We start from the raw sequence: 27,001 nt of genomic DNA on the forward strand, positions 1-27,001 counted from the left end.
GAGGCAAAGAGAGCTCTTCTACCTTCCTGTTTTGATCATGCACGTGTATTTGCTTGTCCTAGCAGATCCTGGCAGCTGACTGCCATGAGAACAATCAAGCTCTGTGCTACTGGGGCTGCCATTTGTGAATGTGCCACTCTGCAAAGCACACTCTTTGGTCCTTTGCTGGCAATACAATCAGTAGGACTGGACCCGCCCCCTTCCCTTTTGTGGCCAATCAAGGAACAGATGATGGTGTAATGAGATTTTCCAGTCTCCCAGCAGCATAGTGCATGCTGAGAAGCCTGACGCAAGGACCCAGCTCATGACTGTTTGCAGACCGCAACAGGGGGTCTGTTCATCTGTGACTACAAGGGTAGAAACAGTTTACCCCCTCAAAACCACTCCCCATATGATTGTGTGCAAGTCCCTAACACGAATAGGGCTAAACTAACATGGTTATCCATCTGAAATCTGTGTTGGGTGGGCGAGTGAGCGAGCGGAGGAGAGAGTATCAAACCACATTCGATGATAACCACTGTAAGTTCTATCTTTTCTCTCTTTTTTTAATGACAATAGAAGTTGAAGGCCTGATCAGGATTGGAACTGCAGCATGAAGGGAAAGGATTAAATACTGCTCCTGAGTGCATTGTGGTCCCAATTCTGAACACCCTGTTGTTTCTATTTATGATGAGGGGTTTTCAAAATAGAAATCTTAATGATGTATTTAGCATAATGTAAACTGACCCAGAGGGAGGAGGGAAGGGGAGGGGTGGGGTGGGGGAGAGAGAGAGTGAGTGAGACTTCGTAAAAATTTATCTCAGAGACTTCATAAAAATCTCTTTTAAATATTTTGTTAACGTAGAAGAGATACCTTTTAAAGATATTTGTGGGAAGGCAACCATAGCTGGCATGAAACTCCAAGTCTTTTGAGTAAGTCCTCGATACAAGAATTGACCTACAAAATTTTCTTAATGAGTATCTGTTCACACTTCTTCATCCCCCCAATTTTAAAAACATTTCCAGCAATGTATGTTTTTGGATACATATATGCACTGAAAGATACACTGAAACTTTGAAAGTATATACCTTTCCCCACTATTTGTGTTAATTTCTTTTTGGCAAACTTACAGTCCCTGTTTCATCTTTTAGCCAGTAATATGAATCTTTGTGCATTAACATTAATGTACATACAGTACATTCCCAATCCATGCATCATCTGATCAGTGATCATAATAAAGCTATTCATTCATTCATTTAATCAATCCATGCATGTTCTTACTTGAAGTTTTTTGAAGTCTGGTGCAGAAATAAGCAATAACTAACGTTAAGAGCACAAATAGAGTATGACATTTAGACATATCCATGGAGTTTATTCTGCACACATTACAAATGGAGAATGTGGTTTTATCTTCCAACTAATAAATGTTTGTGCCAGAAATTGTGAAGAAAGACATTTGGCAAATCTGAGGTGCTTGTGGACCACTGGATCTTCTTCTCAAGTTAAATTTAGTGAGAGAGTTGTCTCTCCCAATACAGGTACCAGGAAATCAAATAGTTTGCTATACATTTTCTACTGACAGAGGCTATTTGAAAGAGTTGTTAACAGTATGTAAAATGCTCAGCTGACACCACCACTCCTAAAAAAAAGGTTGCTCGCAAGGTTTCCTTATATGATGGTATGATTATTTGAACCCAAGTATTTGTGTGTATGTCCCACTGATATCAATGGACCGACCCACAAATAACTGAGCTTAGGCTCACACACCATGAGGCAATTCTCACGAGCAGCAGAAACTGCCCAGTCCGGTTTCTGCTGCTTGTGTGCAGCAACGGGAGCCACGCAGCTCCTGGCAGCGGTGCAGCAGCAAGCCCGCTGACAGAGCCCACTGCCTAACCCAGGTTTTGGATGCGAGCGCACCCAAAAATGGGTTTATGGACCAAGTGGCTGCTGTGGCTGCTTGCAGCCATGGCGAGCACACTCGGAGAAGAGGAGAGAGGGGAGGGGGGACCCCAGGAATGCACCGCACATTTGCACGATGCATTACTGGGGCTCAGGGGGGTGGGGCGCCTTCCCATTGCCTGACCCCCGGAGCTCCCAAGTGGGCCGCGGCCAGGCGCGGGAGGTGGCAACCTGTCCACCTGGGAATGGTTGAGTGATTGTCTGTGGGGAGAGCGGGTCAAGTCCACTTTCCCTGAAGAACCCCTTTTGACTGTCCACAATGATCATGTGTAGAGCCTTTAAATCTTTTTAAAGATTATTTAGACAAGTACTTCACAGTTAGCAGATGCATCTCAGCGCTAAGGACCAATTAACTACAGGAGAGGCACTTCAGTACAGGTAATAACATGAAACCTGAAATAATGTGTAGACTATTATATGTGATGGTCATAAATGCAAAATATATATATATTTGGCTCTGTGTATATTCACTGTATACATATGGCTTTCCTAGAACATATACAAAAAGCAAAAAAGATTGTGTGTAACCATTACACATTGCAATCTATACACAGATTTTTGAAATACATATAGATGTGTCTTCCGTGTAAGAATTTTACAAAATGTTAACAGCTGTATGTTCACTGAATGTAAAAAGGGGCTAAGACTCAAGTTGTTGACTGACATCTTGACTAATGGAATGCATGTGTAAGGAGGGTCTGCAGGGAATGGCCAGGAGCCTTGTGGAACTCTACCAGTCCTCCTACACGCACACTGTTGCGGCAGAGGAGGACTACTTTTTGGAATGCTGCTTGCACTCTGCAAGACTGGAAACATGTTGCTGACCCTCAGTGATGTGTTTCCAACATTTCAGAGTGCTGCTCTAGCACAAGCAATTCTTGGAAGTATTAGGCCTCTGCAAAACAGCACACATACAGGAGAACCGAGGGGATTGTGTGAGGGCTCTCAGAGCATTCCCACAGACTCTACTTACAGGTGCACTTTGTTAGTCAGGATGTCAGCCAGTGACCTCAAAACATTCTTCCTTCAACAAATACCTTTCAGATCAATTTGTCTGCTGAGGTGCCCTGTGCAATTGCCATGATTAAAAAAAACCCTTGCATATTAGAGAATTCTGAGGCATGATCCTGAGTGCACAATCTGTTTGCACAGATCGCTGGTCACAGGCCTATTGGGCCTTATTGTTGGCTCACACAAACTAACACCTTCACTATTTGCAGGGAGAGAGCAGTAGTAGGCAAGCTTGTCTTTCCAGGAAGCAAGTCCACTATTCTCAATGATGAACCCGGTAAAAGCTTCTGAGGAACTGAAGAGTTCCCTGGAGCATTGTTTGAAAGCTACTGATACATAAGTGAAGCTGACACTCAAGAGGGAAGGGCAGACAAAGAGAGAACAAATATCAGTGCACAGAAGGAACTCTTTCCATTGAGCTGAAGACTGTTCTGGACCATGGGTGTTGACAGTGCAAGTACATTCCAAGCTCTTTCTTGGATGTGAAGGAGGCAGAAGGAAATGTACATGGCCCCAAGGGCTTGCTGATGGTCTTCCAGCCCACAGGATCAGCCCTGGCACTGATCTCCAAATTCTTCTAACCCCTAGCAGCTTATGGTAGATGTCCAGATTCAACGTTTCTCCCTCAAGAAGCAAAAAGGGATTATGTGTTTACAGGGGCTGGCCGGTCTTAAACTTCTTTCTCTATTTCCTGGTGAAAAAAATTGTTTTGCTACATCTTGAGGCTATTCACACAAACATGCAAAACTGGGCTAAGGAGGCCCAGCCCGGTTTTGTACGCGAGTGTAAACCACCGGGATTGCGCCTGATCCCGGTGGCAAATCTGCCTATGTAGCCTCCTTCTAAAATGAGGTTAAGGAGAGAGCGTACCCTTAACGTCATTTTGTTGATCATGTGGCTGGTACACTCAAGGGGGATGGGGGGATCCCAGTAATGCATCGCGCAGTGCATTATTTGGACTCCTGGGGGTGGGGCGACACACGGTGGCATGTCCTGGCACCCCGCCCCCCAAAGCTGTTGGGCAAGCCGCAGGTGAGCTGCTGCTCATCTGGGCAGGCAATCTGCCTGCCCAGGAACTGCCAGCCGATCATCTGTGGGAGGGTAAGTGAAACCCTCCTTTCCCGCAGATGGCCAGTGAGCTCTTCTTACTGATTGTGAGAAGATCTCCCTTCTTCTTCTTCTTCTTCTTCTTCTTCTTCTTCTTCTTCTTCTTCTTCTTCTTCTTCTTCTTCTTCTTCTTCTTCTTCTTCTTCTTTTTTGCCTTGTTTTAGGTTTGGGGGTAATCTGATCCATCCAATAAGAACAGTTTTTAGTTCAATTAACACTGTCTTTGTTTAAACCTTTCTGTTCTTTTGCTTTCAAGAACATTCCATTCTATTGCTGACATTAGTCCATTTGTCTAAGAGCATAGTCATTAATAAAAAAGGAGGTACTTCACACAATTGTTGTGAAGCGCCATTAGGGTTTGTGTGGGGAGCCGTCCCTGGGTGGCTGGATTGGCTGCCCACATGTTTGCCAGGTCTGTCAGGGATTCAGCAGGGGTGGTGGAGATCCGGGGCTAGCCAGCCCCCGGAAGTCCCAGGATGCATCCTGTAGAGACCCCTGAGGCTGGGAGGCTTATTGGACTCCCGGCAGGGGTCTCCTTGAGAGTCGTTGCAGTGCGAAGCTGTGCTGTGGCATCTCATGACTGCAAAAACACAGTTAACGGAGTGAGCGCTCATTAACCTTGTTTAAGGGGAGGGGTTCCTAGGTGGGCTAGCTACCATGTAACCACCTGGCTCGTGGGCGAGCCCGGTGGTTCTAACGATCACTAGAAACCAGCCTGGGCTTCCCTAGCCCAGTTTCTAGTGATCGTCAGAATAGCCTCTAAGTAAATTATTGGTCATCCAAAGCCTAAAAAGAGCTCTGTGTAATGTGGAGCTTCCTTTTAATTGTTTCAAATATCTGTAAAATATCTAATTCCAATAAAAGATACCATGTTGCCTTACTGGCTGCATATCCAAGATAGTCATATTACTTTATCACATTTCTGATTACTTTATCTTCCTGAATGAGGTCCATCACAATAAGTTGAAACATAGCATAGCTAGTGCAATGAAATAAATGTTTTAAATGAATTTTTAAAAATTAATGATAATAATATGTATGTATGTATGTATGTATGAAATGTATACCACATTTTTCTGCACGTATTTCTCATAGTATTTAAACTCCATGAGGCTGTTCTGGTGATCAGCCAAAACTGGGTTAAGAAAGCCAAGTCCAGCCTCGGCTGATCTTCAGAACCACTGGGAGCTGCATAGAGCCTGCCTTTAAAATGAGGTTAATTTTTTTGATCATCTGCTGGAGACTGTAGGGCTCCTTGTATGGGGTGGTATATAAAAGTACTAAATAAATAAATAAATAATATTGTTTCTCCACCTGGTTTTCCATTAAATGCATTTTCTGTTAATAATTTCACAGATTAACAGAAGGCCATTAAAAAAGTGAAATACTGCAGCAAATCCCAAAATGCTTTTTGTTTCCAAAACCACCTTCAATAAGAATTTCCTACATTTAAGCCGTGTACACTTTTCTTCTGGTCTCTGTCCATCCTTTCCTCACACCTGTCAAAAAGAAAAAAAGCACAGTGCAGTCACACACCAAGGCACAAGTCACAGGACAAGTAGCAGGAGCAATCTTCATATGTCATTTAAGTAGTCAAAGGAGAGAAGGCACCCCATTCCCATTTTTCTAAACATATGGCTCTACAGCAGTGTTAGAGACAGCCATATTTCATTAGAGCTGAAACAAAAAACAATGTTTCAGTTGTTGTAATGTGCTTCTTTTGTCTATGTTAATCCTTTAAATCAAATAACCCTTTAAATCAAATAACCCTTTAAGAAACCCTTTACATTTTAGGTCATCTGTATCCCTAATAAACCAGCCTTACTGCCTAATAATACACAGAGGGAAGCCCTCGGTTTCAGCAAATATCTGACTTACCAAGATAACTTGAATAATTCCCCCTGCCCTTTGCATGTTTCTGTGTATGGAAAATAATTATGGTGTTGGTTAAACAACATAGCCCTTTCTCATGAGCAGTGAGAAAGGGCAAGAGGGCTAGCAGGGAGGAAGCCTTATAAAGCTTAAGCTTACCTCCCCACAGATTATCCGGTTCTTTCCTTTGAGCAGGCAGATTGCCCACCCAGAGGATTACCAGCTGCTGTCGGTAGCTCCAAGTATTGGGGTGCTGGACACATTGCCCTACATCACCCCCCCCGAGCTCCCATAATGCACCCCGTGAGTGCATTATGGGAATCCCCCCTTCTCTCCCTGAAGCCGGGGCTGGCAGACGGTTGGTGAGTGCTCTCCTAACCTTGTTTTGGAGTGTGGCTCTGCAGGCAGGTTTGCCGCCACAGTGCCACTGGGATTGGGCCCGATCCCGGCAGTACACAAATGCGTGCAAAACTAGGCTGGGCTTCCTTAGCCCAGTTTTGCACACATGTGTGAATAGCTGCAATAGATAACCTAGCTAACATAGGATGATGTTTTAAAAAGGGCTACTCAACTTTGGCCCTCCTGAAGATGTTGGTCTACAACTTCCTATCATCCCTGACTACTGTTATGAGCCAAGCCTGATTTGTACACTAGTTTGCTCTGGAGCTAGCATATGAAATTAGGCTTGTTTCAGCAGTGTCACAAAGTGACCAGTTCTTTATACAGTGACCATGTACAGTTTGGGCATGAAAGTAGAAAGACCAGAACACTCTCAAAAAATTCAATGGGCTTTATTTATAAAAGAGCAATAGCATCAACCTAACTGAGCAGGAAACAGAACGATCAATCAGAACTACTAATAATATTTCAATGATAGCTAGTAATAGCATCAACCCAATGTTCCTAACTGTCACGTGTGTGTATGCATGTAAGGTCAATATTAAATCTTCCTAAAACCTAACACAATTCAGAGATAGATGGAAAGGTGGGGGTAAGGAAGGCACAGGAATGGGATGGTTGGGAATCAGGAGTTAGTAAAAGGAGGAGGAAGGGGGAAAGGGGGAAGGGAAGTGGAAACCAAGGCTGTAGAAGCAGCATATTTACCAGGGTCCGACGTGGGGCAGCAAGTATACACAGCTTGGATACAAGGCTTGGGAATGATGAGGCTTCAGATGGAAAAAGCTGGTGCTGGATTTCACAGACAGAGTGATCCTTTGATTCTTCGCCCCGTGGCAAGAATTACTGAGCAGTCTGTTGTCTGTAGGTTTCAGGCCTCTGTTAGCTCCACAGCTAGACTGCAGGCACTTGGGATGCACACACGAGCAAGTATCTGCTGGTTAGGCAAAGCTTGCTACTCTCTGTCCGGTGGGCTCCCTTCTTATAGTTGTTCCATCATTTGATCTCCATAGAGTCTATTCAAAATATCATCATCCTTCCTGGATCACAAAAGGTGTCAGATGCTGTTAGCCTCTAGATCCTGTCTTTTAATTATTGATCAGTTCAGGATAAACAGAATCTGGGTTCCATCTCCCATTAACTGTTGTTGGGAAGAATATTGTTTTATTGACATTCCCAAAGCAAATCTGCATCACTCAGCTTGCAAATGGGCATCTTCTCTTGTCCCCAGACTTTCTGGCACCTGGTCTTCAAGAATGTTAAAAGTCAAAGGTGTTAGGAAAGAAGAATCAAGGCTATATGTGTGAGACAGCAATTAAAACATTTTCTTTTGTGTACATCTACCTAGGGTGTAATTCTAAAAACAGCAAGAGGATATAAACAATGCTTCTAATTCTACATTGCAAATGTCTCCTCAGAGAAAGACAGGATTATACCCTGTCTTTTCAAGACAATTCACTAGATAGCAAAGCAATGACCAATGACTAGTGTAAACTTTCTGTATGAGGAAATGCGAGCTCAGCTCCTAGCTTCGCCCAGAGAGATTACCTGAGAGCAAGTTAAATCTTCCTAACATACATCTGTAAAGGCATTCCACAGTGATAGCATTTAGATATGTGTGAGACAGAAAAGCAAACCTGGCCCTTGTGTCTCTTGATTACACGTTTCACAAGCATTGAGAAACAATGTTTGATTGCCCCTACCTCCACAAAGCAATTACCATCTGTCCCAGAGGCAAGTCATGTGGGTGTCATGTACTGGTCAGTTCCTCTGAGTTCAGGCATTAATTGATTTCTTAATAAAGTGGAATCAGACACAGGCCGGGATTTCACATAATTTTGGATTGGTAACTCTGGGTCTACTATGGTGGTCAGGGTGGCCACAACAATACTGGCCACTGGGGATGCTGGAAGCTGTAGTCCAAAAACAGGTGCAGGGCTGCAGTTGAGTAACCCTGATGTAAAAGATAATATAGTCACATTGGTTGGAATACATAGAAGGGGCTAGGGATGTACATGAACCTGTTTGGAGGCCCTTTTACAGGCCTCTGAACAGGTTCAAACACTGGCTGGTTCGAAGAGTTTGATGGCGGGGTGGGATAACTTTAAGGGTGGGGGAGGCTGCACTTACCCCTCTGTCCGTTCCCCTCCCCCACTGGCGCTCGTTGTTAAACTGGTCTGGCAGGGCAGCTGATTTGTATTCGGGCAAATTTGGACTCAGATCCCACAATTATTGCAGTGTCTGAATTGGAGGTGTCCAGCAACTCCTCTTATGTTGTTAGGCTGGATCAGTTCTGGTTTGTGATTCCTGAAGATGTAGACAAGCTGCTTGGGGTGGGGTGGCCTACCACCTGTTCTCTTGATCCTTGTCCAATATGGCTTTTACTATCTAGCAGCAGGGTTATTGTAGAAGGCCTGGTAGAAAGTATAAATGCTTCTCTGAGGGAGGGCAGGATGTCTCCCTGTCTTAAGGAGGCAATCATTAGACCTCTTCTGAAAAAGCCTGCCTCAGATCCTTCAGAGTTAAGCAACTATAGGCCTGTCTTCAACCTTCTGTGGCTGAGCAAGGTAATTGAGAAGGTGGTGGTCTCCTAGCTCTAGACAGTCTTGGAGGAAACTGATTATCTGGACCCATTTCAAACTGGTTTTCGGGCAGGCTATGGGATGGAGATTTGGTTGGCCTGATGGATGATCTTCAATTAGGAATTGACAGAGGAAGGGTGTTTCTGATGGTCCTTTTTGATTTCTTAGTGGCTATCTACCATACTATCCTTCTGGAACAACTGAGAGTGTTGGGGGTGAGAAGCACTGCTTTGCAGTGGTTCTGCTCCTACCTTTCAGACTGATTCCAGATGATGTTGTTTGGAGACTGTTGTTCTATGAAATGTGAGCTTTTATATGGTGTCCCTCAAGCTCCATATTGTCTCCAATGCTTTTTAACATCTACATGAAACCACTGAGAAAGATCATTTGGGGATTTGATGCAGCGTGTTATAAGTATGCTGATTACACCAAAATCTATTTCTCTATGTCAGCATCATCAGGAGAATGAATAACCTCCGTAAATACTTGCCTGGAGGTGGTAATGGGCTGGATGAGAGATAATAAACTGAGACTGAATCCAGATAAGATGGAGGTACTTTTTGTGTGGGCTCAGAACTCCAGAGCCAATTTTGATCTGCCAGTTCTAGTTGGGGTCACACTTCCCCAGAAGGAACAGGTCCACTGTCTGAGAGTGCTTCTGGATTCATAACTCTCCCTGGTATCTCAAGCAGTGGCCAGAGGTCCTTTCTATCAGCTTCAGTTGAGACACCAGTTGTGCTCATTTCTTGAGATGAGCGACCTCAGAACAATAGTACATATGCTACCTTCGTACATAGTCCATAAGCTGAAGTTGGTCCAGAATGTGGCAGCCAGGTTGGTCTCTGGGTCATCTCGAAGAGACCGTACTATACTAAAAGTACATTAGTTGCTGATAAGTTTCCGGGCCAAATACAAAGTGCTGGTTATAACCTACAAAACCCTAAATGGCTTAGGCCCAGGGTATTTAAGAGAACATCTTCTTTGCCATGAGTCCCACCATAGGTTGAGATCATCAGGAGAGGCTTATCTGCAGTTGCCACCAGCTTGTCTGTTGGCCACACAGGGGCACGCCTTCTCTGTTGCTGCCCTTAGACTCTGGAATACGATCCCTGCTGAAATAAGAGCCTCTCCATCTGAAAACTTTTAAACATACTTAAAGACTTATTTCTTCACCCAAGCTTTTTAATTTGACTGTGGTTTTAAATTGTTTTAATTTTTTTATTTTCTGTGTTTGAACTTGTTTTATATTGTTGTAAACCGCCCAGAGATGGAAGCTTGGGGTGGTAAATAAATCTGTTAAATAAATAAATAAATAAATAAATATTCTCAGTGGCTCTGTGAGGTGGGCTAGACTGAAAGAGAGACTAACTGGTCCAAGATCACACATTTCCTGGCTGAATGGGGATTGAACCTGGATTGTCCAAATCCTACTCTGAGATCACTACACCACACTGATTTTATCCGACAATTTCACATTGTGTTTAGGAACAGGTGCCAGACTATTTTCTAGTAGATTACTGGCTATGTAACATGGATAAAATATTCTGACTATTACATTCTAATGATCTGTGTTTCAATAGCTAAGCAACAAACACACTTTCTTTTTTGTTGATTAATTATTTGATCAGTTGGCTTAATTCTGGTTACATGTTTTGTTTTCTTTGTTCTTCATGCCTAGAGTTTCATAGGCATAAGTCTGGTGGCTTCTGCTTTACATCTGAGCAAGAGCAAGAGCAAGATAAATTCTGTTCACCCCCCCCCCCCGCTCATTTAAATAGTAGTAACATTTGAACTGTAGCAAAGGCAAAATCACCCACACATATTACTGCAACAGAAGATGCCAGCTGTTTTAAGAGATGGTGATTCAGCTAAGAGAATGTGAATGACTGATGCTGAGATTAATTGCTTGTTGGCTTGCTGGAAAACTCATGCTAATGATCGTTGCTTATCACTAACAACCACCAATTATTTATTAGGGGTTTTTTTATTCTGATGGCACCTATAGTGCGTGAAGCACTCTCCAAACCTCTGGGATGACACTCTTTGCCATGCCCTGTCAAGCTTATAATTTAGGAAAGACCCATGCGAGTTTCTTGCCATAATGTATGCAGATGACTGTTACATGAAAAAGGTCTTTGTAACTCATAAATAAAGTAGATGAAAACGCTGCAAAACAGGAAGATTGGAGAGGAAACTCACCATATATTAACAATGTCACACACATTATTTGCAAAACGGGAAAAAAAATAAGAGTATACAAAAAGTATGCACATGTAGTCCACTAACACTGCAGCACTAAGCATCCTTACTAGAAAATATGTCCTACTGAGCTCACTGGGAAGTTACTTCTCAATAAAAATGCTTAGGGTTGGCCTATAATTCTTATTATTGATATGGATTCATTGGGAATAGTTTCCAGATCTAAGTTGTACAGCACAAACTCATTGACCTTTAAAATTAGGACCAAGCTACATGTTACAATAAATGTGTTAAGAGGCAGCCTTAAGACCAGAAGCTTCTCTTACTAAACAAAAGCAGTTATGGGAGTAGGGGCTGCATGTGGGGAGAAGGGGATTAACTTTCCTGAACTGTTTTCTTGCCGGAAACCAGCCCCCTGCCAAAACTCCTGTTTGCCCCTGAAGCAATAGCCACTTTGGTTGCAAACAGAGGGTTCAGGAGGGTGATTTTCAGCAACAAAAGGGCAGAAAGATAAAGAATTAAGCTTCCTCCCTGCACACAACAGTCCCAGCCTAGACAGGGACACCCTACGGCTGCATTTTGTTAAAGAAGAGGGGTTTCTGGTATAAAACATGCTCATCATAACATGTAGGTTGACTCTTAGAGATGGAGCCACAGCTTCATGGTAGAACATCTGCTTTGCATACAGAAGGTTTAATCCCTGGCATCTTCAGGTGAAGCTGTGGGAGGCTCCTGCTGAAACCTTGGAGCCGCTGCCAGTAGTAGGCAATACTGAGCTAGATGGACCAATGGTCTCACTCAGTATAAGGCAACTTCCTATGTCCCTGACCTGACTTTAAGATCCAGTGCTTAATAAATTTACTCAGATGTAAGTCAAATCAATTGAATGCATGTATAAAGGCTACAACCCTAAACACAATTTCCCTGGGGTTCATTCTCATCAAATTCTGCATCCTAACCTATACACACCTGTTTTCTCAGGCTTTTGCTAATTAACTCATTTTAAACTGCTTGTTTTATTTTGTAAAACCGTTTTACTCATTTTATCCTGTTTTATATTTGTTGTATTTTAAATTGTGTACACTGCCTAGGGATATACATATCAGGCAGTATATAAATATGATGAATGAATGGATGGATCGATGGATGGATGGATGAATACATACATACATACATACATACACACACACACACATACTTGGAAGTAAGTCCCAATTTAATTAAGCAAGACTTATGTATGGGAAAACATGCAAAAGAATGTGCTGTTTCTTCTGAGTAAACATGCTCAAGATCCAGCTGCATGTCTGATCTTATTCAAATACTCAGTAAATTAAATTTCAGCCTGATGGCTTTTCTCCGAAACGGGTAAGATCTTTTGACACTAAACTATCTGTATTAACTTCAGTTAGTGTGAGCAGTAATAGCCTGAGCTTCTGGACCCAGGCCTCACTCTTGTTTCTCAGGTTGAGGCTATGGCCTGGAGTGCTTTCTATCAACTTCAGTTTATACGACGGCTGCATCCATTCCTTTAAGAAAATTATCTCAGAACTCGTGCACTCTCTGGTAACCTCTAGGCTTTACTACGGCAATGCGCTCTACTTGGGGCTGCTTTTATATGTAGTTGGGAAACTTCAGTTGGCAGTTGGTCGAAAATGCAGTCGCTAGATTGGTCTCCAGAGTTTCTCAGAGAGACCATTTTATTTATTTGTTTGTTTGTTTGTTTGAAACATTTAATATACCGTCCACTCCGAAGACTCTAGGCGGTGCACAAAAACATGCAAAACAAGACAACACTAAAATTACATCTAAATTAAAAACTAAAGTAACTAACAAAAAAGGGGAAAAAACCAAATAGGTAAACTACAGGGCAAAAGCCTGGCAAAAAAGAATAGTCTTCAACAGAGATTTAAAAATCAGTAAGAAAGGGGCAAAACAAATCTCAAGGGGAAGAGAGTTCCAGAGAAGTGGGGCAGCAACCAAAAAGGCCCTTTCACAGGTCCTATCACCCCGAACCTCTCAGAAATCAGGGGCCAACAAAAGGGCCATCTGAGGTTATCTAACTGGACGGCATGTAACTGGATGTCGGTAGACGGGCATCCAACCCCGCAAGGCTTTGAAGGTCAAAACCAGGACCTCAGATTGAACTCAAAAGCGAATAGGCAACCAGTGCAATGACTGCAGGAGAGGTGTTACCCTGTCATATTTTCTGGCACCCATGAGTAGGTGAGCCGCTGCATTCTGAACCCATTGTAGCTTCCCGATCATCCTCAAAGGTAACCCTAGACAGAGAGCATTACAATAATCTAAGCGGGAGATAACAAGGGCATGAGTAACTGTCATTAATGCCTGTCGATCAAGGTAAGGCCGTTATTGGCAAACCAAATGAAGCTGGGCAAAAGCACTTCTGGCCACAGCCTACACCTGCTGTTCAAGCAGGAGGCATGAGTCCAAAAGGACCCCCTAATCACAAATAAGCTCCTTTGGGGGCAGCACCACCCCATCTAAAACAAGGTTCACATCCAGCTGTTGGATGGTACGAGGCCTGAGTAAAAGTAGTTCAGTCTTGTGGGATTCAGTTTGAGCTTGTTTTGATTCATCCAGACCTTAACAGCTTCCATGCATCAGGTAAGCACAGAAACAGCATCCCCAGAATGGTCTGAGATGGCAATATACAGCTGAGTATCATCAGCGTATTGATGAAATCTTATCCCAAACTGGGAAATGACCTGACCCAGCAGCTTCATATAGATGTTAAAGAGGACAGGGGCAAGAACTGAACCCTGGGGAACTCCATAAAGGAGTGGCCATGGGTCAGAACATCTGTCCTCAATGCATACTGACTAGACATGACCGCTAAGGTAAGAACGGAACCACTATAAGACAGTGCCCCCGATACCCAACCCACACAAGCAGTCGAGAAGGATAGCATGATCGATAGTGTCAAAAGCCGCTGAGAGATCTAAAAGGACCAAGAGAGGGAGACTACCCTCATCAAGGTCCCGAAGAAGGTCATCTACCAGAGCGACCAGTGCTGTCTCTGTGCTATGCTGAGGCCTGAAACCCGACTGATAAGAATTAAAATAACTAGTTTTTTCCAAGACCCTCTCAAGCTGGGCACATACAACCCTCTCTAACACTTTTGCTAAAAAAAGGGAGGTTGGAGATCGATCTATAGTTGTCAAGGACCTCAGGGTCCAGGGAGGGTTTCTTCAAGTGAGGGCGAATTGTCACCTCTTTAAGGACTGCTGGCACGAAACACTCATGTAGCGAGCAGTTAACCAACTCCCGATGTCGGATTATTATGTCGGTTTTAAAACAATTGCTTTGGCTGCCAATAGGTTTCTGTGCAAAATACAAAATGCAGGTAATTACCTATAAAACCCTAAATGGCTTAGTACCGGGTAACCTAGGAGAGCACCTTCTTCTGCATGATCCCCTCCGCACAATAAGGTTATCGAGAGAGGTCCATCTCTAGATGCCACCAACTCCTCTGGTGGTGACTTGGGAGCAGGCCTTCTCTGTAGTTGCTCGTCGGCTGGGGAATGCGCTCCCTATAGGTAATTTAGGCTTACCATCTTCATTAGCCTTTTAAAAGAGCCCTTAAGACACATTTTTAAAGCATGGCTTTTGGTAATCTTTGAATGTTTTAAATTGTTTTGAATCATTGTAGTTTTAATATTTTGTTTTATTGTGTTTTTATTGTATTTGCTGTTGTGAACTGCTTTGGGAGATTTGCCTAAAAACTGCTATATGTGTGTTTGTGTGCATGCACACACCCGTGTATATAAAATAAATAAGCCGCCTAGAGCCTTGGAGTCATGTGGTACATAAAATAAAGTAAGTAAGTAAATAAATAAATAATATCCAGTTAAGAAATCTAGTATCTTTATGAAGATCTCTATAGAAATATCTACTTTCAGTCATATGAGAAAGACAGGGGTAGAAATTTAAAAAATAAATATCTTTAGAAATCTGGAAAAATAATATTGAATCAAGTAGCATAGACTGAAATTGAAACACCTGACATCATCTGATGCTAATTAGATATGTTAATAATGCTTCTTAGTGAAAAGCCTAGAATCATAATTTTGTTCCATGACAAATCATTATGCTTTTTCATTACCTGACATTGCCCATTAAAGAAAGATTTCTTCAACCATTTGTAGGGGGAGATATAGTTTAGAATAATATACCTTGATGTTAAAGACAGGTATAGTTGCAAGGGTGCACTAAGAAGTTTATATAGAGTAGCATCCTGTGAGACTCAATCCCATTATCAATCCCATTATTAAAAAATCACAACTAACTATTATAAGCATTGAGCTGCCTCAGCATAGTTGGCACCATAGCAGTAAAAATGCCTTAAGGATACCAAGACACCAGTCTTCCCCAGTCCCATGAAAGACATTCACTGCATAGGTTTGTGCTTTACAACATCTTTGCATGCTTCTACAGTGATACATCTTCTGATGACAGCTATTACTAGCACAATTGTACCAATTCTCCCTACCACACCAATGGAACATCATCATAGCTTTATTGCACTGGCACACCAGCCCTTCCACTTGATCCTAAAGACTTTTTGCTTGTCTAGCAGATCAAAGCATCAGACAAGTTAGCCAGCAATGCACATAGAAAGAACAAACACTGACCTTTCTTGGAACAGATGTTGTAAGGATCATAGATATGTAAGTCGTACAACTGGTTGTACAGAATTTCTCCACTTCAAGGAAGCATGTCTTCTTTCAGCTACATGCCTTGCAACATAGGGGGAAACAGGTGTAACAAACATCCTTAATCTATGAATGCATAATTTTAACCTAATCTGTACTAGAGGGCATGCAGATTAAAAATATTTAACAGGAAGAAAAAAGCACAATCCACCACAAAGTTCTCTTGTGCATGTCCCATACTGTGCAAAAGCATGACTATATTTTTGCACTGATCCAATTCATTTCAGTGGGTCCTGCACAGGAGAACGTTCTGTTGAATTGTGTGCACAGTTATTAAATCTTTCCTTTATTAACCTGTACTATAAGAATGCACTAGAAAGTGTCCAAATAAGACAGAAAGTACCTAAAAGGAAGTTTTATTTTTCATCATGCAGTACTTCAGTACATTGCTCTCTGATGTTGTTCAGACCAAAGCACTAGAAACAGGCATTAGAATTAGGGCCAGGCAGTGGAAACACAATGATGAAAAACCTTAAGAAAATATTTAAAATAAAATCGCAGTTGCACATGCAACACTGGTATCCTCAGAATGTTTTAGAATAGATATGTACATTTTCTCTACCCATCAAACACTTAATAAAAGATGGTTCCTTTAGGCAATTTGCAAACTATAGTTTCATCTAGATATATGTCAGTGTAAATCAGGAACCTTCAGTTCACGGTTTTTCTAAATAAGTACACCATAATCTTTCTTACCTTTGTTTCCGTCAAACCCTCATAAATCTATCACATTGCACTATCTTCTCAGAATGTTGTCAAAATCACAAATATTTTAAAGATATGGTAAAATACACATTCAGCAAGACTATCATCTTAGGAGGAGTAGGTAATTTTCTCCACATGAGGCTTATATTTCATAATAACAGAACTTTAATAGACATCAACTAATCATGTTTAAAGTCTAGCTCTTTATTATTGCCCTTTACCCATAAACTGCTCTTTTCGCTGACCTTAATATATATGGGGAAAATAACCAACCCTTTCTTACAAATGGTTATCTATAGTGGATTCTCCCCGCCCCACTCAGATATTTAGGATAGGACTAGTTGGACAAGACATACCTATCATTTTGTCAATTTTAAGGTGCCACTCATTAATTTCTTTTTATCTAAGCCATATTGTATTGTTAAATAAATAGGCAACTCTAAAATGCAGTGCTTTGGATCTTTCTAAATCTTCCTGTAGCTTGTCTTTGAGTTTTAATCTGTTAAGTTTAAGGTCCTAAAAGAATTTGGATATGAGGAATCACTTCTCTTGGATGTATAGTTTATAGTTTTGTATTTATTGAATGCATTTGTGAACTCCCTTAGGATGTGAAATGTATGGAAATATATGTGCATTACTGAGGAAAGGCCTAAATTTATTCTTTCCCCACATCAGGCTCTTCTTTGCAGTAGAGGTTTTTAATTCAACACAGAGCTAGAATTAGATGGAGCCAATTTCCTGGTCTATATGTGTGACAAATGCTAAAAGTGGCACAAGATTAACAAATTAGTTGAAGTGTAGATCTTAAAAGATTTTTTTTCAACTTTGTCCCTCAATAAAGATGGATGCTTTATTTGAAATGAAGCCTTCTTTACAGATGTGCAGGAAATGAAGATCTTATACCTTACAGTAATTTAAGAAGAAAAGTTGGTATGCAGAATGGGGGGGGGGGAAACAAATCAGGAACCTGAAAAACTGATACTTGGCGGGTGAGCGAGGGAGGAGATAAAAGCTTTCAAACTTGTAGTTCAAATGCTGCATTGTCCTGAATGCTATTAGGTTAAGTGTTTGGAGACTTATTCTTTTCTTGGTAGTTTTCACGATAAATTATTTTCAGTACCTGCATTTTGCAAATTATTTGATCCTGCGACACTGTGTTATTTCTTATTGAATCTTGCCTATCTAATACAGGCTAATCTAAAATGAAAATGCATATGTTGGTGAGGGGAGTAGAGAAGGGATAATGTACATACTCAAGCATAAAGTCACAGAAAACAGACACATGTGTCTTTATAGAAAGGTTTCTTAATGGTGGCTCAAAATAAAAGGTATGGAACTTGACCTTTCTAGCTGACACAGTAATCACCTACTTGATGTAATCCAGATCTAACACCAAACAATAAAACCATCTGTGACGTCAAAATCATTCAAGCTGTAAAAGTATTTGTTTGCAAATACTTAATAATCATAATCATATATGCATGAATTAATTTTCTCTTTACAAAGACATATTTTACAAATTCTGCATTTAAGAGGCTATTAACGTTAGATGGGAGAGCTTTTTATGCTTTGGAATTACCTCATGCATTCTGCTTTAAGAAGCATGTCATAGCCCACCTGTTTTGCTTTTGCCTAAATCACATCAAAATAATAGCATTCTTCACCACTTACATTCCTACTTTCTGTATCCTAACATGATATCCATGTTTAAAATTCAAGCGGAGCCATATTCAGGTTGTATGTCTCAGCCACCCAATCTCCCCTTCACATATCTGTTCATGTTGACAGACTATGTCATAATACATCAACAGAAAGATCAGCACAGAAGAACAAAAATTCATCACCTGACAGCAAGAGGAAAACTGATTTCCACTATTAAATTAGTCGAAATATACCATTACTTCAATACCATTGAGGACATTATGGTTAAAAGAATTCATGGTGTTATGATGCTCCAGGAGAATCCATTTTGTCTGCTTGAAATAATATTTACATGTAAAAATGGCAAGGGCCAAGAGCCAAGGATCAAGACTGAAGGTACAGAATCAACTTCTTCTCTGTCTCTATCATGGTTGCAAATATGTGTTTCGCCCAAACAAAACCAAAAGGAGACTTTTATTTCACAAAATGCTCTTATGAGATTCTTCGTTTTATTAGTTCAAGACTCTAATCTTGAGATGCTTTGACTTTGGCAACTCATTCATGGTTTAGGCAGAGTCTAAACATATGCCCCCCTCCGCTCCCTCCCCTCCCAAAACAGAACTAGTTGCCTTATTGGTGGAGATAGAATTTTTAATATACTATATTAAGCCTTGGTGTTTCAGCAGGAATTTAACAATACCTGGAATAAATAATGTCTTTTGCAGCCTGGGGCAACAGCTGCCACTTATGCATTAATCCTGCCCCTGTTTGAACACTCTCCAACATATGCACTTCTCTTTTGTCTGTTATCCTAGAGTTGTGTTATTCCCAAATATTGACATCATCTACTTTTATCAGCACTAACTGCTCAGAAGCTTCCTAGTCTCATGCTCAGCTCTATTTCTTTCTATTGATTATCTTCCTCACTCCAGCAGGTAGCTAGCCGGAGATGCTGTCCTGAGAAACAGCTTCCAATGACTTTATACGCACAATTTACACGGAATTGTTTAAAGAAGATATTAGCCTCAATACAAATCAGTGAACCTCGTTTAGTCAATACTGCACAATTCAGCTGTTGGCACCCTGTCACATGTTAGTCTTTAAAGTCAACTACCATACCCAATCTGCACATTAGCCATAGTATTTAGTTTCATATTAAAATGAGGCAACGTTTGTTTTGCTTTTTTACTCGACTTTTGGTTTAAATCTCCTCAATGCCCTTTTTACATCACCTCACTGAGCCATATGATAGTAATATAATTTTAAGTATAAAAACCTGAGATTAAATGCTTGATTTTTGACAGTGTCCTTAAATATAATAAATTCAAAGGGAAATACTGTTAGGTTAAAATGGAGTGTTTTTCATTAAGTCCAATCAAATGGTAGACAACAAAGGATCTTTTATTTGAGAATATGAAGTGAAAATGAAAACCAGAAAACCTTTACTAAGAAAAGGTCCGGCTAAATTATGTTGTAAGGAGCTCTCCAGAGTGAACCTTGTTGTTTCGCTAAGAGTGAATTAAACTAAGATGCATTATAGAAGGAATACTATACCAGCAGGCAAAGCTCAGTGTTTCATGGAAATGTTTATAAGGCCCAAATTTATTCAACTTAGGGGGGAAAGTATATATGAAAATAAATAATGCAGCATCAAATCTGCCCCATTATAATAAAGACAATGTTTGAAGATGAACATATTTCTTTTTGTGTCCCAAATTATAAATGTTTCAAGCATACCCCTCCCTTTAACTGCCAAAGTACTATTATATTAAAATAGTATTTGTTAAAATACTGTTGCATTTTATCTAACAATAATTGCCTTTAAAAAAAATCAAATAATATATAATAGTAATACAATATGTGTAATATTAAACACTGATAAACTATGCCGGACTCAATATCTCTGAAATAAACTAAATTTAACTTTAGTAAGCTGTACACTAGTCCTAATAGCACTGACTGAAGTGCTAATACCAACTACCATAATTTAAAAATATAATTACATATTTTGCTTTTTATTTATAGAGGGAGCCCTGTTCTACATAGTATTTTTAAAAGGAAAAACCAGTGTGCATGTGATGCTAGAATGTGTGATCTATTTTTGAGAAAGGACAAGAGGTTTGGGAACCGGAGAACAAAGAAGATAAACTCCTTTTGAGGACACATGTAAACTGTGTTATAAATGCTAGTTTTAAGCTGTTCCAGTCATTCCTTAGTGATTGTCTTCAGATACTATTCTTTGCAAAGTGATTAAATTTTGACCGGTATATATAGTTTTTTAGCAGTTTGTTGTGCACATAACAAGTGCTAGAAAATTATGTATACCTGGCAAAGGTGTCTGACCGTTTAAATATAGAAGATGTATTTTACAAGGGATCTTTCTTGCTGATCTTTTCTTTCTTAAGGATTCTAAAGATCTCAGAGAAGGAGCTAGTGTTCTGGACCCCAGGTAGAAAAAACATCCTGAAAGATGACCAGCCTAGCCTCCTTCTCTCTCTCTCTCTCTCTCTCTCTCTGACACTCATAGAATAGCCTTTTCCTCTCACTAAGAGTCCACTGAGAACAATTCATATATGAAAGAGGGGGAAATATGCAGGCAGGACTGAAATAACTGCATATTCAAGCAGCCAGAAAGGCAGGTGTGGTATGGGAATTCCTTGTGCTTCTTTCTGCCGCTGCTGTTATGCGTGTGTGTGTGTGTTAAAAGGACTGAAGTCTATTTTCCATGAATCTAAAATATGTGAGTGTAAATATGCAACTGGAAGCAGACATTTGTCAGACACTATTTGGTCCATTCATGTTAGTAGCTTTTCTTATTTATGTTCTTGTAAGATGTTGTCTAATCTCTAATCTCTTATAACTGTATATTAAATATTATTCCTGTTGCAATTTCATTTGCCATTCTTAATAGCAATATTCATGTTTCTTTACTCTCCAGTGTATGGTAAAATGTAGTTCTGTAATTTTGTGTTGTGCTACTAACCAAAAGAAACAAATAGGGTAAAATTCAGTTCTAATTAAAAACTTATAAGCCACACTGATTTCAATGGGAGATGAAACACATGCTATGAATCTTTCCCATTGAAATCAATGGTACTTAGAACTGCTCAACTTTGGCTGGCTCGTACCCACAGTAATTAAGTCAGTCATATTTTACTTTTGATGTGCCATGTGAGACTAATATTTTGAAAAGCAAAAATATGCAAAACTTATTATTTATGTTTAATAATATCTCAGCAGATGCTGGCCTTGAATAGGTTAAGAGCAATTCATATCAACCTATAAGTTTATTCAAAATTAACTTTATCTGTAATGATTAAAGTATTTATTATCAACATCACTTTGCCTATTATAATGGGATATAATAGAAACGTCTTCATTGTTAGTTATTCTGCATTTGGTACTCATTAAAGGCAACATCAAGCTGTGTGCTATATAATTAAACTTTATCTATGAGGTACTACTGATAAACAAAGGGAACTGGAGTTGAAACTGCTTTATACTGTTTGATGATGGAGAGTGGGGCTTATTTTTTAAACAACAATATAGAATTTTTAATCCATCTGGCCTTCATAAAATCAAATATTCCTGAAGAACTGATGCCTCAAAATAAGTTTTTTACAAGCAACATTACTGATAATAAAAACAAGTCTACTTAATTTTCTTGTATAATATTAGATTCTAATATATATTTGAAGGATGTATATTGATTAAATTATAGGAGATTTTCCCCAAGAAAATCCTGTATCATAAAGATACCATCACTGGTGTTTATTAGCAGAATACTGTTGGTTTTCTTAGCTTGCTGTTTTATTTTTTATTTTTTTGTTAATGCTTACAAATTTAATCTCAGATATGTGTAGCTAAGATTTAGACAGGTGTCAGTCAGCATTAGTGTGTCAATTTTTCACAAGAAAATAGAAAAGTAAGTCTAAAGCTCTCTTAATATGGCCAAGTTCCAGAAAGCCTTATTATTAAATACCATTGATATCCTTAAGGTGAGCATCAACTGAGAAAAACATCATACTGTTTATGATATATCCAAAGCCAAATTAGGTATAAAACAGTCTAAATGGTTTCCTGCTCTCTTTAATCAGTCTCCATAGATGTTCATACAGTGACTGAATAGGGTGAAGCTATTAAAGGAACTGTAATTGCCTTCCTGAAGTAATAATATATCTGGTACAAATGTCAATATAACCCTCAAGAATTCACAGGTTCTGTGCCAACTGGAGTTACTCAGTTTTACAGCACAAGTCTAATCATGTTTACTTGAAAGCAAGTGCCATTGATTTCAATGGTACTTACTTCTGGGAAAGTATGCTTAGAATTGCATCCATTTGATATTATGTGAGCATTAATGTTACTCATAGTTGCTTACAGGCTAGCACACTTCTGTTTTCACAACAATATATGTTTGCATGTAAGAGAGACTAAATGAAAACATAATGCATGAAAGCATTTAGCAGAGATTATCAACCATATTTTTAATTCCAGAGATTAAAGGTACAGACAGTCAAATGCTATGTATGTTTACTACGAAATAAATCTCACTGTGATCAGTGTTGTTTCTTTCAAGATAAGTGTGCATAGAAAGTCAGCCAAAATGGATCAAAATTTAAGATAAGCCCTATTAAAACAGTGTGCATACAGGTGTCTGTACACATGGATTTGTTTTTGTGTAACTATGCATGCATATATTTTAAAAGTGAACCTGGATGCAGGCCCCCTCAAATACAAGGTACAGACACAGGAACTGTACTTCTGTAAGTGCACTGAATGTAACATGTTAATAATTATTCATGCATACAGATCTGTATGTGCATACACTGTATACAGACTATACATGCATTGAACATGAAGTAAGAGCAGAGCTTCAGTGGGTGATGATTTCAATACTCCTACCATTGCAATTAATGTATAGCATCTTGCATGGACTCATGGGCCATGGACCAATTCATATAACTATTTTATGTAACTGGGGGAAAGTGTTGAACACATAAGCCCTATTCATGTGTTATGTTCAATGCATGTACAATCTGTGTTGCTCAATTATCCTTACATTGTATTCAGTGCATGTACAGTTGTCCATTTCCTATTTATACGCTGCATTTGAGGTTCATGTACTCAGGTTCATTTATAAAATGAATGCATGTACAGTCATTCCCACCACACAAAAACATGTACTTTCATACAAATATCTGTACAACATAAAGTCTGAATAATAAGAAGACAGTCTATAAGAAAGCAATCATTTGATTGCTCTGCCACAGATCTTCCCGAGGCGGACCAAACAGTGGCAAGAAAAGCCACAATGACTGACTACAGTGAAACTGACAACTGCTCTGCCATGGACCCATGGCAGACAACTCCTCTAGTAATTGACAATTAATCACTCTAAAATGAATACAAGAGAACTTTGGCAGCATGTAGTTCTGCATGATTTGGACAAATACTGCACACACAAAACTTTGTGCAAGCTTTAAGGCTTTATTACCAATAGAAATGTTACTTTTATACACATGGTAGTAAAGTTCAGCACATGTTTTAAAATGCTGAAGTTCAGCACATGTTTTAAAATTTATGAGTATTTGCCCTGCAGTGAGCCTGGCAACCAAAAGGGCAATACTCCTTGCAATTTGTGGGATTAAATTTGTGGATTACACCAGAACTACAAAAGAATCATACTGCCAAATCTTTTACATGGTGTTGACAATTCTCACATGATAATCTGGTTATTTGAAATGTTCATCATGTGTTGGCTCTCTGGGACAGCTATTTTAACATGCACAAATAGTACCTATCAAAATTGTGGGATTGCAATTTGTGGGATTAAATTTGTGGATTACACCAGAACTACAAAGGAATCATACTGCCAAATCTTTTACATGGTGTTGACAATTCTCACATGATAATCTGGTTATTTGAAATGTTCATCATGTGTTGGCTCTCTGGGACAGCTATTTTAACATGCACAAATAGTACCTATCAAAAAGATGAAAGCTTGTTTTTAATAGGTTTAGCATTTCAATCCAACCTAAGCAAACGTCATTCAGGAAATGTTTAAACATAAAAATATTGATTTCTATATTTTGAAGCAGAATGTTTAAAATGCTTGAATGAATACTAATGTTACGTAGCATTTTCCACCAAGAAAGACCTATACACGGTGGTGGTGGGGAAGTACCTAGGGCTTTAGGGGGGGAAATGTATCAAAATTTTCACGTTTAATTTTCCAAATGTAGTTTGATATATATTTGTTGTTTTCATATTTATAACTCCCTGAATAGAAACTATCACACAACATTTTTGCACTTAAGACTGTTTGCAGACCCTGATACACACAGATCTGCAAATGCACCAGTATGGATATAAGATTTCAATGTTCACAAGAGACTCACCTTTCCTTTCAAAGGGAGGGGAACAGTTTGTCTTTACACAAGTGATACATGCTTGGAGGGGCCTCCTTTTTTGAAGTGAATGGGGATGTCTCTGTGTGTCTGTGTGTCTGTGTGAAGGCAGTATGTACATTGGAGTTTCTGTATGCTCAGTTGAGGTAATTGGCATCAGTGGAGCAACACCAGTTCCACAATGTGATTCAGGTTGATTCAGCTATTAAGATATAAACTCTTTATACCATTTGTAACAGTGGTACTATGCCTAGCCACAACTTTATCAGATCAATAATCTGATTCTAGCGCCAAAAACGAAATCTGAAGATGCAGAACACTGATCTCTATGTTTGTTCCAAATTACAGCAATATCATTCCAACGCTATTGATGTTACCACTCCGGCATTCCAGATTGGATTCACAGGAATGAATGCTTTAGTTCTACATGCCAATTAATTTAAATGTGAGAGCACTGGATTAAATGGAGAAATAATTACTACTTATTTAATTTCCTGGACTAGAGTGTATAACTGAATGGAGATATTAACTTTAAAATAATACAATGCCTTTCACATGTACTAATAACAATCACAACAGTGGTTGAAATCCAGACTAATGCTGTGCTGATGCTACAGGGCAGGAGCAATTTGAGCTGAAATCCCCTTCCCTATGACTCCTAAAAATATGTCCATGGGGGTCATATTATCCTCCTGCCCTGTTGCATCAACAAAGCATTAGTCTGGATGTCAGCTCATAACAACTACTACTACTACTACTACTACTACTACATGGAACTACATCAGGTTACATAAAACTATTTTCCGAGAGTCTATCAGTAAAATTTATTTAAAATACAGTTTTTTAAAGTATGGGTACATATTAATATCTTTAATTTTGACGTATTTAAAAATGTCAAAAATCACTGGATTTTAAACATTTTTGTCTGAAATACTTCAAAATTAAATTTATTAATACCCATACTTTTAAAAATTCAGCCATGAAACTCACTGAATGACTCTGAGCCAGTCACATTTTTCTCAGCCCAACTTACCTTGTTGTGAGGATAAATATAACCATGAACACTGCTCTGGGCATCTTGGAAGAACAGCGGTATATAAATGTAGTAAAAAGGAGAAGGAGAAGGAGAAGAAAAATGACCCTTATGCTAGACCCCACGACATTCCCCACCAGCAATCCTGTGTACATCCTACTGACATAAACAGGACTTAACGGGTATTACCTAAGTTAGATTGTGACTTTAAATAAGAACAGATGGAACATTATTAGCACTGTCAATATTACAAACTTTTCCATGCAAAAACTGAATTCTAGGCCATTTTAATTTGAACTTTGTTGAAATAAATCAAATACATAATAAACTAACTATAAGTACTTTAAATAATCTAAGGAATACTCAGATTTCAAAAAACAATTCCATTTAACTGCTTAATTGGTTTTGTAATATTTCTCCAAAATTGGATATCAGAAACCATTCATCACTATGAGATAAATGAAAAACATCATTTTTAACAGTTTTATTTGTGACCTACTGTATACTGATACTTAAGATGGGGCACACCAACCACTGCATTATTACAAAACACACATAAAAACTATTCTGTTGTTTCAGAGACTGTTGTCTCTGTTTCTGTTGTCTCTGAAACAACAGAATAGTTTTTATGTGTGTTTTGTAATAATGCAGTGGTTGGTGTGCCCCATCTTAAGTATCAGTATACAGTAGGTCACAAATAAAACATTGTGACAGATGAGAGGGGAAATATTTAATTAATATTTTTACTCTTTCAGGAACTTTCTTCCATGTCAATGAGGCATGCATGGGAGAAAAACCTAGGGCTGAACCCTTACACTCTAGTCAAAAATATCTGCAGCTGCATATCTAACAACTGCACTGGTATGCCATTCAACATACAACAGGAATAATGTTGGTTTTGCTTTCCCCTGTCATTTGTATGGCTCACTTGCTCAGGCTATCCACATGGTTTTTCTACTTATCATTTGCACTGTACTGGCACATTTGGATGGAGCCTGTACAGTGATGGATCCTGTACAGTGATTCACTCTGATTGTAAAAGACTAAAGTTCAGATTATGTGAGTCGATCTGTAACAGTGTTAACATGTGAGGTAACTGTGACTGATGTTGGAAGAACGTTGCCTTAGGGAAGGGGGTTTAGATAGATCATCATGGGAAAACTCCAGCCCTACCATACTATGTTGTACCCATTCAGTGGAAACACACTATCCTAAGCACATATCTCCTGGAAAACAGGACCAGGAATCAGGAAATTGGAAGCTGTATTAATAATGATACTCAAACATTAAACATATTGCTGAGATTACAACCCTTGCTAACTTAGGTAAAGCAGCACCTTCTAAAGTGGTGGCTCTCATATTTATCAGGG

The 27,001-nt window shown here is 39.5% G+C and overlaps 1 long non-coding RNA gene across 4 annotated transcripts in view; it reads right to left on the reverse strand.

Moving 5' to 3' along the window:
* Positions 1 to 1,331: 1,331 nt before the first annotated feature.
* LOC128324593 (uncharacterized) overlaps positions 1,332 to 27,001 on the reverse strand; it is a 44,073-nt gene continuing 18,403 nt past the window's right edge. For 2 of the 4 annotated variants that reach the window (XR_008306962.1, XR_008306964.1), the window contains exons 2-4: positions 15,762 to 15,866; positions 7,037 to 7,571; positions 1,332 to 5,559 (exon numbers count right to left, since the gene is read on the reverse strand). This is a non-coding gene — a long non-coding RNA (uncharacterized LOC128324593). Of the gene's footprint in view, positions 5,560 to 7,036; positions 7,577 to 15,761; positions 15,867 to 27,001 lie in introns of all 4 variants that reach the window. The other 2 variants (XR_008306961.1, XR_008306963.1) reach the window with 1 other exon arrangement.

Source organism: Hemicordylus capensis, chromosome 4 (genome assembly GCF_027244095.1).
Source record: "Hemicordylus capensis ecotype Gifberg chromosome 4, rHemCap1.1.pri, whole genome shotgun sequence".
Taxonomy (NCBI): Eukaryota; Metazoa; Chordata; class Lepidosauria; order Squamata; family Cordylidae; genus Hemicordylus; species Hemicordylus capensis.